The sequence below is a fragment of the Lathyrus oleraceus genome, chromosome 4, assembly GCF_024323335.1.
Source record: "Lathyrus oleraceus cultivar Zhongwan6 chromosome 4, CAAS_Psat_ZW6_1.0, whole genome shotgun sequence".
Taxonomy (NCBI): domain Eukaryota; kingdom Viridiplantae; phylum Streptophyta; class Magnoliopsida; order Fabales; family Fabaceae; genus Lathyrus; species Lathyrus oleraceus.
In genome coordinates this window covers 117,189,839-117,206,395 of record NC_066582.1, presented here as the reverse complement: position 1 = coordinate 117,206,395, position 16,557 = coordinate 117,189,839, and the positions used below count along the sequence as shown (strand labels likewise).

The window sequence follows — 16,557 nt, the reverse complement described above, 5'->3', positions numbered from 1 at the left end:
AGCCAAACATCATATGAGCACCAAACTTATTTTTCAGATTTCTCCCTCATAACATCATCATTTCAAGTAAAACAAAATGTAATGTGTTCAGCATGATAGGACCTACCAAAAACATGATATAGTGTGGAGAAAGGAAAGGATCGAAAACTAACTTGGTTTTGAAGCAATTGTTGAAACAGTGGTGTATTTGATGTTTCCAGTTCAAACAGAGATCCACAATGCTTGATGGTGAAGGGTAGTTGGAGAAGCTCAGCTTAAAGCCATCAAATCCAGCTCAAATCAGATTTCACCATGGACATGGCTTCGTGTAGCAGTAGCGAGGAATAAGGTTACAGCAATGAAATAAGACTTCAAATCGGTTCCAAATTGCTAGTAAATGATGAGAACACAGAGCCAACTCGAGGGTTTCTGAAGATTCTTCCAAATCGAGCACAAATGCAAAAATGCAAGAGAGAGGAGAATGAACTTTTTTGTTTGGTAGGCTGTGTAAATTAGGGTTTGAAGTGACAGAAAACATTGCTTATATTGTCTGTTTTAGGTCCTTAATCCATGTTGTAACTTGGTTTAGTTCAAAATGCCCCATTTGCTATTTTGCTAATTTGGAAATAAGTGGGCAAAGGGAGGTGTAAACTGGTCGAGTGGGCTGGGCATAGGCTGCAAAAGGACATGCAAATTGCTGTTTTTATTCTGTACTAGAATGCTGTACTTGCCTTGCATTTGTATAGCTATTTGCACCATTGGCCTACTTTGCATTTTGATTCAAAAATGGAGTGTAATGGTGCTATGAACATGCTTTTAAGCTTGAGACAAGTCACAAACATGGTTTAGAACATTTCTCAATTGGTCAAGTCAAGAAAAAGTCAAAGAAGCAAAAAGTCAAAGTTTGGTCAAACTTTGAATTTAAATGAAAAAGGTCCAAAAATGCCATTTTGATTGGCAAGGTTTTAGGTCATGAAATTTATATTTTTGGAAAGAGGATGAAAAATGTGGTTTGTAGGAAAAAACCCCACCAAATTTGGCCTTATGGTTTGGGAGATATGCTCAGTTGAAGTTCAAAATTTTGTGAAAATGATTGGATCATATCTTGACAACCATACATGGGATTTGAGAGTTCTTGGACTTTTTGAAAATGGGAGAACAAGATCTTCAACCTTCATGTTGGGCAAAAATTCATTTGAAGCTTGTATCATGATGCAAGTTGAGGATCAAGAAGTTTCTATTTTTGGCAGTTGAAATTACAGGTCCACTTTCTATTTTGGGAAATCTTCTGATTTGCCTCAAATTCTTCCATGATGTTGATTGCCATGACACATGAGGCCTATTAGGACATGAATAAACTCCTTCAAACCATTTTTATCCATCAAATCCAAAGAATCAACCACAGTTGACCAACTTTGACTTTCTAGGGTTTTGGACTTGACTGTGCACTTCTGATGAATTCCAAACCCTAGTTCCTTGAGACTTTGACTTCAAATGATGTCCCAAGACATATGAACTCTTGATGATTGATCATGGTGCCCAAATTCCACAAGAATGGCCACCATCTACTGCTTTGACTGATTGTTGACTGTTTAGGGTTTTCTGCCTGCCTGTGCATTGACTGTTGACCTCTGAGCCTTCAACCCTTGACTTGAACACTTCAAAAAGACCCCCAAGGCATGTGAGCTTGTTGGACAAACCCTAGGGCCTTGGATCCTTGAGAAACAACTTTGCTTGATTGGTTGACTGATCTCCTGATCAGTTTGACCTAATTCTTGCTTGCTTGCTCTTGAGGCAACTGGGGACAATGCAAATGCTATGCAATGTATCATGATATGCTATGACCTAATATGAGATGGTATGTACAATGATAGGTGCAAATTTGAGGTGCTACAACCATTTTGCTGAGAAGTAATGGGAGATGAGAACTCATGATGAATACCTTCTGAGGAGCAGAATTCAGCAAATTTGCTGTTCTCAAATTCCTTCCCATGATCACTTCTAATTTTGATGATATGGCTTTCCTTTTCTCTCTGTAGTTTTAGACAAAGCTCCTTGAAGACTTCAAACACATCAGATTTTTCTCTTATGAAATTGATCCAGGTGTATCTGGAGAAATCATCCACCACCACATAAGCATACTTCTTCCCACCAAGACTTTCTACTTGCATGGGTCCCTGATAACACTGAAATTTACGTATTTTCGACTTCGATTTCACATGCATTCTAGTTGCTTTATTGTCATTTTGTTGTGTTATTTCTATGTTTTCCTTTGTTTTCAGGTTTTTACTTTAATCGGAGCCCCGATCGAGAAAAGGAGTGAAAAAGGGCTAAAAACGCTAAAATTCAGCATTTTGTTCTTGTGGCCTACCCCATGGCTGGCGCCATAGACCCTGCCATGACGTGTCAAATTCAACTTCCATCAACTCCCATGTTTTCCCACTACTTCCACTAAGGCGCACCATATTGTGCTTGTGGCGGGCGCCATGGCCTTGTGGCGGGCGCCACAAGAGGAAAAACGGTTCCCTCCTATTTTCAAGTTGAAGGGCATCCAAGTCATTTCCATCTTTCTACTTGCTTATAAATAGAAATGCGAATTCACTTTTACAATCATCCAAACTTGGAACAGAGGAAAACTCAGAAGCAAATTTGTTTCACTTAGGCATATATTCAGTATTTTATAGTGGTGATCGCTTCGCATTGGAGTGTTACCACAATTGTGTAATCAAGTCATTGATAGAGTCTGTAATCGAATTTGGAGCACTTTGGGAGGAAGTTAATCCTGCCGCCATTTTCATTTCCGCATTGTAATTTACTCACCCCTCCGATTGGAGCAGGTTTTTATTACTTGTCTTTATCTTATTTATTTCCCGCACTCGCTTTACTTTGTTTATTTCTTGCACTCGCTTTAAATTATTTATTTCCTCGCACTCGCTTTACTTTGTTTATTTCCCGCACTCGCTTTAAATTATTTATTTCCTCGCACTCGCTTTAAATTATTTATTTCCTCGCACTCGCTTTACTTTTGTTTATTTCCTCGCACTCGCTTTACTTTTGTTTATTTCCTCGCACTCGCTTTAAATTATTTACTTCCCGCACTCGCACTACTTTTATTTAGTTTCCGCACTTGCACTACTTTTATTTAAATTAAAGCACTTTTACTTTATCATGTCTAACTAAATCTATAAGGTTAGAATGTAAGGATCGTAATTGAACCGATAATCCGTACAATTGTTCGTAGAAACACTTAAGGGCTATTTTAACTTTCAACTTAAGTTTTCCCGCACTTCAATTCCGTTGGGTAAGATCGAAAGCCGTCCAACGTCTATTTAAACTTAATTGTTTTTAACTATTTCAAAAACAGCGAAAGCGCTTTGTTTAGTTCATTAGGAGTTTTTAACATTAAGAAGAAAAGATATTTTAAAACTATTTTCGGACGCGTTTATAAGTTTAGAGTCTGGTTCGTAAGAACCTATTTTGGTTAAGAAATCCAGGTTATAATACTTTTCAACTTAGTCAAGATACTATATTTCTTAAAAATAGGTTTACTATTCTAACACATTGCGCGCCTTTTTATAAGTGACAATAAGAGGGTTCGATTAGGGAGTACAACTCGGTTCTGAATACGCGAAAGCGACAGTTCCCGTTAAATTAGTTCTTTTCAAAGTAGGAAACATTGCCTATAAGTAATTCTATTAGCAAGTACTTGGATTATCAATTAATTATGTGAATTACATTCGACCCTGTCTTTATTAATTAATCTTTATTTAACACTTTAACTTTCAGTGCACACTCTGAAAACACCTATTTCAATTACCTTTGATAAATATCATAACAATAGATAATGATAGCTTGACACTTGGTCTTTGTGGATTCGATAATCTTTTATATTACTCTGACGCGTTCGTATACTTGCAAAAACCACGCATCAAGTTTTTGGCGTCGTTGCCGGGGACCAATTTTGTCAAATTTCATTTTCCTGTTGTTATATCGTTTAGACTTAGGTTATTTCCCGCCGGTCAATGCGAAGAACTCGCAGCACCGGAAGTTTAAATTTAGTAAACCCTCTGGCGGAACCTGAACGTTACGCTCGCGCACGTTTATTCTTTCATAGAATTAAGAGAGCTATGGCCGAAGATCAAAACCAAAGACCTCTTAAGGACTTCGCTCAACCATCTAATGAAGAACCTAGTTCTAGTATAGTAAACCCAATCATCCCAGCTAATAATTTCGAACTTAAACCATCCCTATTGCAACTAATGCAACAGAGACAATTCGCGGGTCTCGCTACCGAGAACCTTAACCAACATTTAAAAATATTTCTTCAATTAGCAGATACTTTTAAAACCAATGGAGCTTCTCCTGAGGCAATACGTTTAAGATTATTTCCTTTTTCCCTCAGAGATAAAGCCCTATCATGGTTAGATTCCCTTCCACCCAATTCCATTACGACTTGGGATAACCTTAGAAGAGTTTTCCTTGCTAGATATTTTCCCCCGAGTAAGACCGCCTTTCTTCGAAACCATATAACTAGATTTACCCAAAACCAAGGAGAATCGCTGTTCGAAGCTTGGGAGAGATATAAAGAGTTGTTACGAGCATGCCCACATCATGGTTTAGAAAATTGGTTAATCATTCAAACCTTCTATAATGGACTTCATTACAACACAAAGATGACCATCGACGCTGCCGCAGGCGGTGCTCTGATGAACAAACCTTATCCTGAAGCTAGTGCCCTCATTGAAGATATGGCTCAAAACCATCAATCATGGGGAGTCGAACGAGCGACAGTTGAGAAGAAGGAAGTCCAAGGAGGAGTGCATGAACTAAGCTCTATAGACATGATGCAAGCTAAAATGGACGCATTAGCCCTCAAAGTCGAGCATATGTGCATAAACCCGATTACTGTAGCCGCAGTTTCGTCGGATTATGGGATATGTGGAACCAAAGGACACCAATCCGCAGAATGCAGTCTATTAAACGAAACCCACTCCGAGCAAGTGAACTATACCCAAGGGAACCCATACTCGAATACCTATAACCCTGGGTGGAGGAATCACCCGAACTTTTCCTATAAAAACAATAAACCTATTCAAAACAATGCACCTCCGAGACCTAGTTATCAAGCCCCTAGATCAAATCAACCTATGCAACCTGTACCACCAAAGCCGAGCCTTGAGAAAATTATGGAAAATTTTATCACCGCTCAAACCCAACAAAACAAGGAGTTTATGAACCAAAACATTCGTGTTAACGAATTGATTACTCAGTTAGGAACCAAGGTTGACCAAATAGTTACTCATACCAAGATGCTTGAAACCCAGATCTCTCAGGTAGCTTTAAACCAAGCCCCTCAGACTACACCTGGAGGACAATTCCCTGGACAACCTCAACAAAATCTGAGAGGACAAGCCAATGCCATTACCCTACGAAGTGGGAACGCTTATGATGAGCCACCAAACCCAAGATTGAGTGAGCCCGAAACTTCTAAGGAAGGTACCAAACCCCCGGACAAAGTAAAGGAACCAGGGGAATCTGAAAACCAGGAAGGTCAAGAGAAAGGAGAATAACCTAAAGATAAAATTTACGTAACGCCCCCGCCATATAAACCACCTATACCATATCCGCAAAGACTCAAACAAACCCAGATCAATAAACAGTATCAAAAATTTATTAAAGTTATAGAAAAACTTCATGTAGAAATCCCTTTCATAGAAGCCATCACCCAAATACCTTATGCAAAGTTTCTGAAAGACATCCTTACCAACAAACGTAGACTTGACGATCCGAAGCCTTTGGAATGTAATGCTATTTCTGAGGAAAAATTAGCAAAGAAAGATAAAGACCCTGGAAATTTCTCTATTCCTTGTCTTCTGGGTAATCATATCATCGATAAAGCTTTTCTAGACTTAGGAGCTAGTGTGAGCTTAATGCCCTTAGCAGTTTGTGAGAGGTTAAACTTAGGAGAATTACAACCCACTAAGATGTCACTTCAGTTAGCCGATAGATCTGTCAAATATCCGATAGGCATTTTAGGAGATGTTCCTGTTAGGATAGGTCAGTTATTTATCCCTACTGATTTTGTTGTCATGGACATCAAAGAGGACAATGATATACCAATCCTTCTAGGTAGACCATTCTTATCGACTGCAGGAGCCATAATAGATGTCAAGAAAGGAAAGTTGACATTTGAGGTAGGGGATGAGAAAATAGAATTTATACTTTAGAAATTTCTTATGGCACCTGTGATGGGAGACTCATGTTATGCCTTAGATATCATTGATGAATGTGTTAGCGAATTAGAACAAAAAGAAATTATAAAAACAATTAAGTTACCATCAACCCCCATAAAGGAAGATGATGACTTTAAAGAACCTTACATCGATGATAACCTTTACGAATGTTTATCCCTTACCCCAGATCTTATGCCATGCCCTAAGAAACCAACCTTAGAACTTAAGGAACTGCCTAAGAACCTGAGATATGAGTTCCTCGATGAAAAGATGAACCGTCCAGTGATAGTTAGCGCTACCTTGAGCCATGAGGAAACGAACCAACTTTTAGACGTTTTACGAAGAAACCCCTCAGCCTTAGGATATAATATCTCTGACCTGAAAGGTATAAGCTCATCCGTATGCATGCATCAGATTTCGCTAGAAGAAGATTCAAAACCCTCTAAGGAGCATCAGAGAAGAATAAACCCTATAATGAGTGATGTTGTTAAGAAGGAAGTTATTAAGTTACTTGAGGCAGGTATAATCTATCAGATCTCGGATAGTAAGTGGGTGAGTCCTGTGCATGTAGTACCTAAAAAGGGAGGCATCACAGTCGTGCAAAACGATAAAGGCGAACATGTAGCGAAACGTTTAGAAGGAGGATGGCGGATGTGTATAGATTATAGAAAATTAAATAAAGCAACTAGGAAGGACCATTTCCCTTTACCATTTATAGACCAAATGTTGGAGCGTCTAGCCAGACACTCTTACTTCTGTTATCTAGATGGATACTCTGGATTCTTCCAAATACCTATTCACCCCGAAGATCAAGAAAAAACTACCTTTACATGCCCTTATGGAACCTTTGCCTACAGACGAATGCCATTCGGCCTCTGTAACGCTCCAGCGACTTTCCAACGCTGCATGATGTCAATCTTTGCAGATTACCTAGATGGTATCATGGAAGTGTTTATGGATGATTTCTCGGTTTGCGGATTCGATTTTCACAATTGTCTTGCTAACCTTGAGAAAATCCTGGAGAGATGCGTGAAAGTTAACCTCGTGCTAAACTGGGAAAAATGTCATTTCATGGTGGCCGAAGGAATAGTTTTAGGACATATAGTTTCCGAAAAAGGCATAGAGGTAGATAAATCCAAAATAGACGTTATAGAAAACCTAAAACCCCCAAAAACCATCAGAGAAGTTCGAAGCTTTCTTGGACACGCTGGATTCTACCGGCGTTTTATTAAGGACTTCTCCAAAATAACTAAACCTTTAACCGGACTTTTAATGAAAGATGCCGAATTCATTTTCGATGAAAAATGTAATGACGCATTTAATCTTTTAAAGCAAGCATTAGTATCTGCACCCATTATGAAACCACCTGATTGGTCGGAACCTTTTGAGATAATGTGGGATGCTAGTGATTATGCAGTTGGAGCCGTTCTAGGACAAAGGAAAGATAAAAAATTACATGCCATTTATTATGATAGTAGAACCCTAGATGCTGCCCAACTTAACTACGCAACAACTGAAAAAGAATTACTCGTTGTAGTTTTCGCTATAGACAAATTTAGATCTTATCTAGTAGGAGCAAAAATTATAGTTTACACCGATCATGCTGCCATTCGTTACCTATTAAGTAAAAAAGATGCCAATCCCAGGTTACTCCGATGGATTCTATTACTACAAGAGTTTGATTTAGACATAAGAGATAAAAAAGGCACTGAAAATGTAGTAGCCGATCACCTTTCTAGGCTAGAACACCTATTTCAATTACCTTTGATAAACACCCTAACAATAGATAACGATAGCTTGACACTTGGTCTCTATGGATTCGATAATCTTTTATATTACTCTGACGCGTTCGTATACTTGCAAAAACCACACATCTGTCCCATCAAATCCATATGGAGGAGTTCCAAAACTTTGGTAGTGGTATCATGTCTGAGCTTCTGGTGTGACATCCTTGTTTGTTTACCAATCTGACATTCTCCACAGATTTTTCCTTCATCAATCTTTAAGTTAGGAATTCCTCTAACAACTTCAACATATATGATCCTTTTCATACCTTTAAGATGCAGGTGGCCCAATCTTTGATGCCATATCTTCACTTCTTCCTATTTGGCTAAGGTACACATTGAAGAGTAACCAATTTCTTGAGAGCTCCACATGTAGCAGTTGTCTTTGGACCTTACCCCTTTCATGATAACTTCATTTTCCTTGTTAGTAATCAGACATTCAGTTCTAGTGAAGTTTACATTCAGACCTTGATCACACAGTTGACTGATGCTTATTAGATTTGCAGTCAATCCCTTAACCAGTAGGACATTGTCAAGGTCAGGAACTCCAGGGCAATCCAACTTACCCATTCCATTGATTTCACCCTTTGCTTCATCACCAAAGGTAACATAACTCATGGCATGAGGGTGAAGGTCAGTTAGCAGATTTTTGTTTCCAATCATATGTCTAGAGCAACCACTGTCAAAATACCAATCTTCTTTGGCTAAAACTCTGAAGGAAGTGTGAGCTAGTAGGATAACCATATAGCTTATAGCAGAAGGGGTTCAGGTGGCCAAATTTTCCAAGTAATGGCATCTCCATTTTTGATGCTTCCCTTTTTGCTGTCTTCCCTTCTGATGTTGAGACATATGATGTGACATCTCAAGTTTGTTTTTAACATGGTTGTACTTAGGTTTGGATTTTGGTTTATAACCAGTGTAACTGCACTCAGCCTTAGATTCATTGAATCCAATCCCAGATTTGTCCCCTATTATTTATCCAGTCTGGAGAATCTTGTCTAAGATGTCAGATCCATTGTTAAGCATTCTTACATACTTGGTCATCTCATCTAGTTTGGATTTTAAGAGTACTGCTTCAGTCTTCAACTTGGAGATGGTTTCCACATATTCTTCCTTTTCATTTTCCAACTGAGCAATCACTTTCCTCCGAGTTTCAACTTGTCTGCACACTCCTGCACTTTTGTTGCACAACTCTTTGTAGGTAGTGGCCAGCTCTTCAAAGGTTACTTCATCATCTCCTGACTCTTCATCAGAACCCTATCTTCCTGTCAATGCAGTCACATGATTTGCAGCTTCTTCTGTTTCACTTCCATCAGACCAAGAAGCAGCAAGACTCCTCTTTTGTTTCTTGAGGTAGGTCCCACATTCAGTTTTAATATGACCATACCCATTACACTCATAGCACTGAACTTCTTTGGGCTTTTCTTCAGACCTTGTTTTTCTACCCAGACTGTTGGATTTACTGGTGTTAGATGTGATGTTCTTGACATTAGATCTCACATCAATCTTTTTCATAAGTCTGTTGAACTGTCTTCCCAACATTGCTACCTCTTTTACCAAATCTTCATCAATATCTTGACCACCTTCCTCATCTTCCTCTTCAGTGTTTGACATGAAGGCTATGCTCTTGGCTTTCTTTTCAGATCCATCACATATTCCCATCTCAAATGTTTGGAGGGATCCAATTATCTCATCAACTCTCATATTTGAAATGTCTTGAGATTCTTCTATGGCTACTACTTTCATAGCAAATCTCCTAGGGAGTGATCTGAGTATTTTCCTTACTAACTTTTCATCTGACATCTTCTCTCCCAAAGCTCAAGAGGCATTGGCAATTTCAAGGATACTTATGTGAAATTCATGAATATTTTCATCTTCTTTCATCCTTAAGTTTTCAAACTTGGTGGTGAGCAGCTGTAGTCTAGACATTTTCACTCTAGAGGTGCTTTCATGAGTGGTTTTAAGAATGTCCCAAGCATCTTTAGCCACTTCACAGTTGTTTACTAATCTGAAGATGTTCTTGTCTACTCCATTGAAGATGGCATTAAATGCTTTAGAATTTCCAAGGGCTAGATCATCCTCCTCCTTGGACCATTGTTCTTCAGGCTTCTTATCAGTAGTGGCTTCTCCTTCCTTAGTAATTACTGGATGCTCTCAGCCTGTTAACACAGTCTTCCACGCCTTATTATCAAGAGTTTTTAGGAAGGCTACCATTCTAGGTTTCCAGTAGTCATAATTAGATCCATCCAAAATTGGTGGCCTGTGAATAGATCCTCTATCTCTCTCCATTGTACCAGAAAGTGTTGTCCCTAGATCTCACCCAGAACCAGAGCAAGATGCCTGCTCTGATACCAATTGAAATTCTAGTATCAGATATGAGATGCCGAAGGTAATGTCACGACACTAATATCTGAATAACATAAACAGAAGAAAGATAAAGAATAGTAAATGCAAGAGACACAAGCAATTGTTAACCCAGTTCGGTCCAACTCACCTACATCTAGGGGCTACCAAGCCAAGAAGGAAATTCACTAAAATAGAATCAGTTCAAAGACTCTCCGTACACTTCAACAAGTTACAGTCTTTCTCACCTAATCTCTACCCGTGCAATTTCTACCTAAGCACTCTTAGATATGAGAACCCACTCACTTCCCTACAATCACACCTGTGATCTTAAACAACAATCCCTTGAGAAAAGAGAACACTTTTCAATAACACACTCTTGATTTTACTTCACAGTTTCAATCAAGAAGACACACTTTTGATCTTGCTTAACAACTTTGATCAAGAAGACACACACTTGATCTTGCTTAACAGCTTTGATCAAGTGGACACACACTCTTTCTTAACAGCTTTAGAGTGACAAATTATAACCACAAATCAAACCAATTCAATCATTAATGAATGACTTGAATGGCTTACAAGTCTCACGACTAAACAAGACACAAACCCTAGCTCTTTCTCTGTATTTCGCTCAGTACTAGTTGTGTGTAAAAACAGGTTTTCCAAGTCCCTTTTTATAGAAGCTTTCAGCTGGGCTTGGACATCTTGAAAGCCCTAAATCTATTTTCCAATTAAATCTTCTCATGACAGCTAGCTAGATCTCTTTGGAAAATAAGTAAATCAGGTTGTAATCCATGATTGAATGTGCCTTCAAATCAGATCTTTAATCATACATAGATTGCCATTAATTGTGCAATCATAAAACACCAGACATTCACACTGAATGTTCTGTGTACAGGATGTCATGACATCGGGTCTGACATCCTGGAACAATCCTGCATAATTCCATAATTCCATTTATAATTTCCAGCAGGTACAACCATATCAGATGCCATGACATTGTGTATGACATCCTGAAACAATCCTGCATAATTATATTTCTTAAACTCCAACAGGTACACATCATCAGATGCCATGTCATTATGACATTCTGAAACAATCCTGCATAATTATGTTTTTAAACTCCAGCAGGTACACAGGATATCTTATGTTAAGACATCACACATAACATCTTGTGAACACTCTTTGTTTTACCAAAATTGTTGCCAACACTTAGAACCAACAAGGTGAAAACCATAATCCACCAAAATGGATGATTGATCTTGACAATGACTTGATTCATACCTTGACCTTTGTTTTTTTGCCTTGTGTGTGATCCCTTGTTTGTGATTGTTGCACTCATGCATTCATACGTATCATGACATTCATTGCACGAAAAGTTCAGACAATGGATTATGGACGAAGGAATACTAAGAAGTACAGTTTCAGATGTCATGATTTGGAAGAGCTAAGGAAGTTGTCATCCTTTGTATTAGATCCCTTGGACTTCAAGAAACATCATGGGAAGCTTTTATCTGTGTTATCTACTGATGTGGTTGAAGGACTCTTGAGTGTGTTGGTTCAGTTTTATGACCCTCTCTACCGTTGCTTCACATTTCCTGATTATCAGCTTATGCCTACGTTAGAGGAGTATGCCCGTCTCTTGGGAATACCTGTTTCTGACAAGATGCCTTTTACTGGATTGAAGAAGATCCCCAAATCTCATATCATAGCCGAAGCTCTTCATCTGAAGAAGTCTGAGATTGAGGCTCACTGGGTGAAGAAAGGAGGAATGTTTGGGTTGACTTCTGAGTTTCTCATAGGGAAAGCTATTGTCTTTGCTCAAGCCGATAATATGGACGCTTTTGAAGCCATCTTTGTGTTGCTCATCTATGGTTTGGCTTTGTTCCCTAACATTGACGATTTTATTGATATTAATTCTATTAGAATCTTCTTAATTGGGAATCCCGTTCCTACTCTGTTGGGTGATGTGTACTTCTCTTTGCATTTTAGGAATTTTAAAGGTGGTGGTACTATTGTGTGCTATGTTCCTCTTCTGTACAAGTGGTTTATTTCGCACTTGCCTCAAACACATGCTTTTATGGTGAACAAACAATGTCTACGATGGTCTTAGAGACTTATGTCTCTCACTAATGATGATATTGTTTGGTATGACTCTACATTGAGTAGCTTGGACATTGTTGATAGTTGTGGTGAATTCTCTAATGTGTCTCTCATTGGTACACAAGGAGGAATTAACTACACTACTTTGGCTCGTCGTCAACTTGGGTTCCCCTTGAGAGACAAACCTAATAACACTCAGTTAGAAGGTCTTTTCTATCAAGAGGGTAAAGATCCCCAACATTTGAAGCAGAAGATGATACATGCTTGGCATAAAGTGCATAGGAAAGGGAGATCCGAGCTTGGTATGCGCAATTGTATAACTTTGGAATCTTACACTACTTAGGTGAAGAAGAGAGCTTTGGAGTTGAAGATGCCATATGCTTGTGAGAGACCTATGTCTTTGGTTGTGGTTGAGCCATTAACTCTCCCTATCCAAGATGTAAAGAAGTTGGAAGACGCACTCGCCAAGATGAAGCAAGAGAGAGATATGTAGGAAGATCGGTTCCATGCTTTGAGCCGAAAGCACGACGAGTTGTAGCTTGAGTCGAAGGACATGGATGCACTTATTGAACTTCTTGAAGATCGAGAAGTGAAGAGACAGAGAGAGCCAGAGGGTCCAGCTTCCTCTAGTATGCCTCAGCCTTCTAGTTCTTGGAAGAAGATTGTTGATCAGCTTGTCCTTGAGAAGGCTCAGATGAAGACATCTTTTGAGTCCGAAATCTGACGCATCTGAAGTAAGTACGCGCCAGCAGCCAAATCATCTGACACTGTTTTTTGGGGATCCTTAAGATGATTAGTTTCCTTTTCTCTTGTATTTGTACTTTTGGTTTCTGAAATTGTACTCAGCGTAATCCTTCCATATTATATGAATAAATGAGATTTTTATGGTCAATCAAATCGTTATTATTGTCATTATATGTTTGCAAATAAAACAATAAGTTCCTTGAAATTGAAAACAAACAAAAACAATGCATTTCATGCATCATTTGCATAACCGGTTTTCTTTTTCCAAATGTCTTATCGGTTATTCTTCTGTGCTTCAGCCAAGCTGACTCACCGATACAATACTCGTGCTAATCACCCATAATTATGGAGCATTTGTAACAAGAGAACAAAGAGCTAAAGGATGAGATTTCCCCATTGAAGGCTATGATGGAGTATGATGTTGCTGCACAAAATCAGTCTTCACGAACTCCCGCAACTCCTCCCCAGAGGATTGTCATCTCCGAGGTGGCTACTTCAACCATGCATGTTGCTGCTACTCAATCCGGTCCAACTATGCTTATTGGATTCCCGTGGGGGGTGCCACAAGTTTTCATGCCAGAAGGGTTTGCGCCTACATTTACTTCTACGCCGGTATCTAGCCCGGTCATGTCTGTGCCACCTCCATTTGTTCATACCTTACCTCGTGTTGAGGACACCATCTACCATTCTGAGCCGTCTGAAGGCTCAGATATTAATGAGAAAATGGATGAAATGAAGGATCAGTTCCTTGAGCTGCACAAGAAGTTGAAAACATTAAGAGGAAAATACCTGTTTGGAAAGAGCACTGATGAACTTTGCTTAGTACCAAATTTGAAGATCTCGATGAAGTTCAAAGTCCCTGACTTTGAAAAGTATAAGGGATACACTTATTCGTTAAGTCACCTTGTTATGTATGCCAGAAAAATGTCAACTCAAACTGATAATGATCACTTATTGATTCACTACTTTCAAGATAGTTTGACTGGTGCTACTCTGAGATGGTATATGGGGCTAGACAATGCAAGTGTTCACATGTTCAACGATTTGGGTGAGGCTTTTGCGAAGCAGTATAAGTATAATATGGATATGGTGCTTGATAGAGACCATTTGAGGTCTATGTCTCAGAAGGACAAAGAGATGCTTAAAGAATATGCTAAAAGATGGTGATAACTTGCTGCTCAGATCAATCCTCCATTGGAAGAGAAAGAGATGACGAAGATTTTCCTAAAGACCCCGAGTTCATTTTATTATGAGCGCATGATTTCCAGTGCGCCTAGTGACTTTACCGAGATGGTAAACATGGGGATGAGGTTAGCGGAAGAAGTCCGTGAATGACGTTTGTCCAAGGAAGAAGCTTCAAACAGTAAGAAGTATGGGAGTGGTTTTTCCAAAAAGAAGGAAGGGGAAACCAATGCAATGTCCATGGGGAGGCAGGGGAGGCCTCATGCCAGAAGAAATCCTCAACCGCGTCAGCATCAACATCAAGTTTCATAAGTAATTCCAATGTTTTCAAACAATTCCAACAATCAATCAGTACCAGTTCAACAACAACGTCAACAACAACCATAACAAAGAACCACCAGCACCACCACCACCAACAACAACAACAATAATCAATAACAAAACTTCGAGAGGAAGAAGGTCTCTTTTGACCCTATTCCTATGTCATACGCCGAACTCTACCCATATTTGGTTCTCAAGAACCTACTTAAACCAAGAAATCCGCCGCAAACTCCCGAGCCAATTCCATGGTGGTATAAGCCTGAACTCCGCTGTGCCTTTCACCAGGGAGCCCCTGGCCATGATATTGAGAATTGTTACCCATTGAAGTATGAGGTACAAAAATTTGTGAAGAGTGGGATGGTGTCCTTTAAGAACCGTGCGCCGAATGTAAAAGCCAATCTGTTGCCCGTTCATGGTGTAGCAGGGTATTCGTTACCTTATGATTTATTGACTAAATCAAAAGTAAACATACAATTCGAGTTGCCACCACACTTCTATTTATCCAAAGGAAAGGTTAGAAAGCGAACAAAAACCGAGAAGTTTTATCAAATCAAAAACTAATAAAAATGTCAGAGACCTGGGTAAGGGGGTTGGTTATGCAATGGGAAGGTTTTAAGCACCCAAAACATCCTTAGTACTCTAAGGGAGCCCTTTTTGAAAAGTTGTATGGTAGGTTGGTATTTGTGAAAATATTTGTGCAAACATGATTGGGGAGATGAGAAAAGAATATACAAATTATTTACAATTTTGTTGTTTGAATGGATAAACCCATTGCCTACGTACCATCACAAAGGTAGGATCAAAACCTCGTAGTTCAGGGTAAAAATATCAAAAGAATTGGTGAATTAATTTGATCAAAAGCCTTAAGGTCTTTTGTTATCAAATGGAGAAAACTCAACTTAAACCAACAATCCACCATGTGAGGAGAGCTTTAACATACTAGTGAGGGATCCACCCTATAATAAGTATGGAAGACTTATAGTCCAATCACTAAGGATAAGGTGAGGTTTACATCAACCACTATGATAACTCAAACCTAAGGCTAATGTTTATGAAAAAAGTTTTAATCAAAGATGGTCATTGGAACCACAAAAATCACTTGGAGTGAGTTGAATTTACAAATTAGAAGTATTCACAAAATGAGGTCAAGGTATGAATTAGAGTTCATTAATAATGAGTATTAGTGAAAATAGTTTGAAAAATCAAAGGCATATGGCCTAGGTTTCTAGTTTTGAAAACAATGTCAATGTTTGCACAAAATAAGTTTGTCTTGGGTTAGAGTGGAGAGAAGAAGAGAAGGGCTAATCCTAAACATCCAAAGATGAGAGGAGAGAATAAAACCCTTGGAGTTCCTTTCTTGAGATCATAAAGATGATTCAAGATGCTCATTTCCTTTGGACTTAGCAATTAACTCAAGCAATCAAACAAATATTCAATCAAGCTCCTAGGATCTTCATTTGACTTGTCTCTTAACTTGGATGCTCATGACAATGGTCCTTCTAACTATCTCAAGTTTAGAATCCCTATCACACAAGAACAAACAATCAAAAAGTTCACAATGCAATAAAAGAATGGACAAAGAGAGAGTTTAGATTAGGGGTCCTTTAAAGTTAACATCAAAATGTAAGCATTCTAAAGGCATGAGGCCTAGTTGCTCTTCAAAAATTTTAGCATTCTAAAGGCATGAGGCCTAGTTGCTCTTGAACTCCATTAAGCATAGGTGAGGTCCTAATTCTAAGTCCTTTCTCCCTTTTGCATTGGGTTCACACAAACAAAGACAAAACAAACACAAGCAATAGTATATTTACATGATAATGTGCTCAAGTGAGCAAAAGGTAAATGGCATAAACATAAACATGAGCTCAAAT

The 16,557-nt window shown here is 38.8% G+C and overlaps 1 non-coding gene across 1 annotated transcript; it reads right to left on the bottom strand.

The window, feature by feature from the left end:
- Positions 1–4,490: 4,490 nt before the first annotated feature.
- Positions 4,491–4,597, bottom strand: LOC127077334 (small nucleolar RNA R71). The gene has a single exon (XR_007787166.1). It is a non-coding gene; the product is annotated as a small nucleolar RNA R71 (small nucleolar RNA).
- Positions 4,598–16,557: the final 11,960 nt, after the last annotated feature.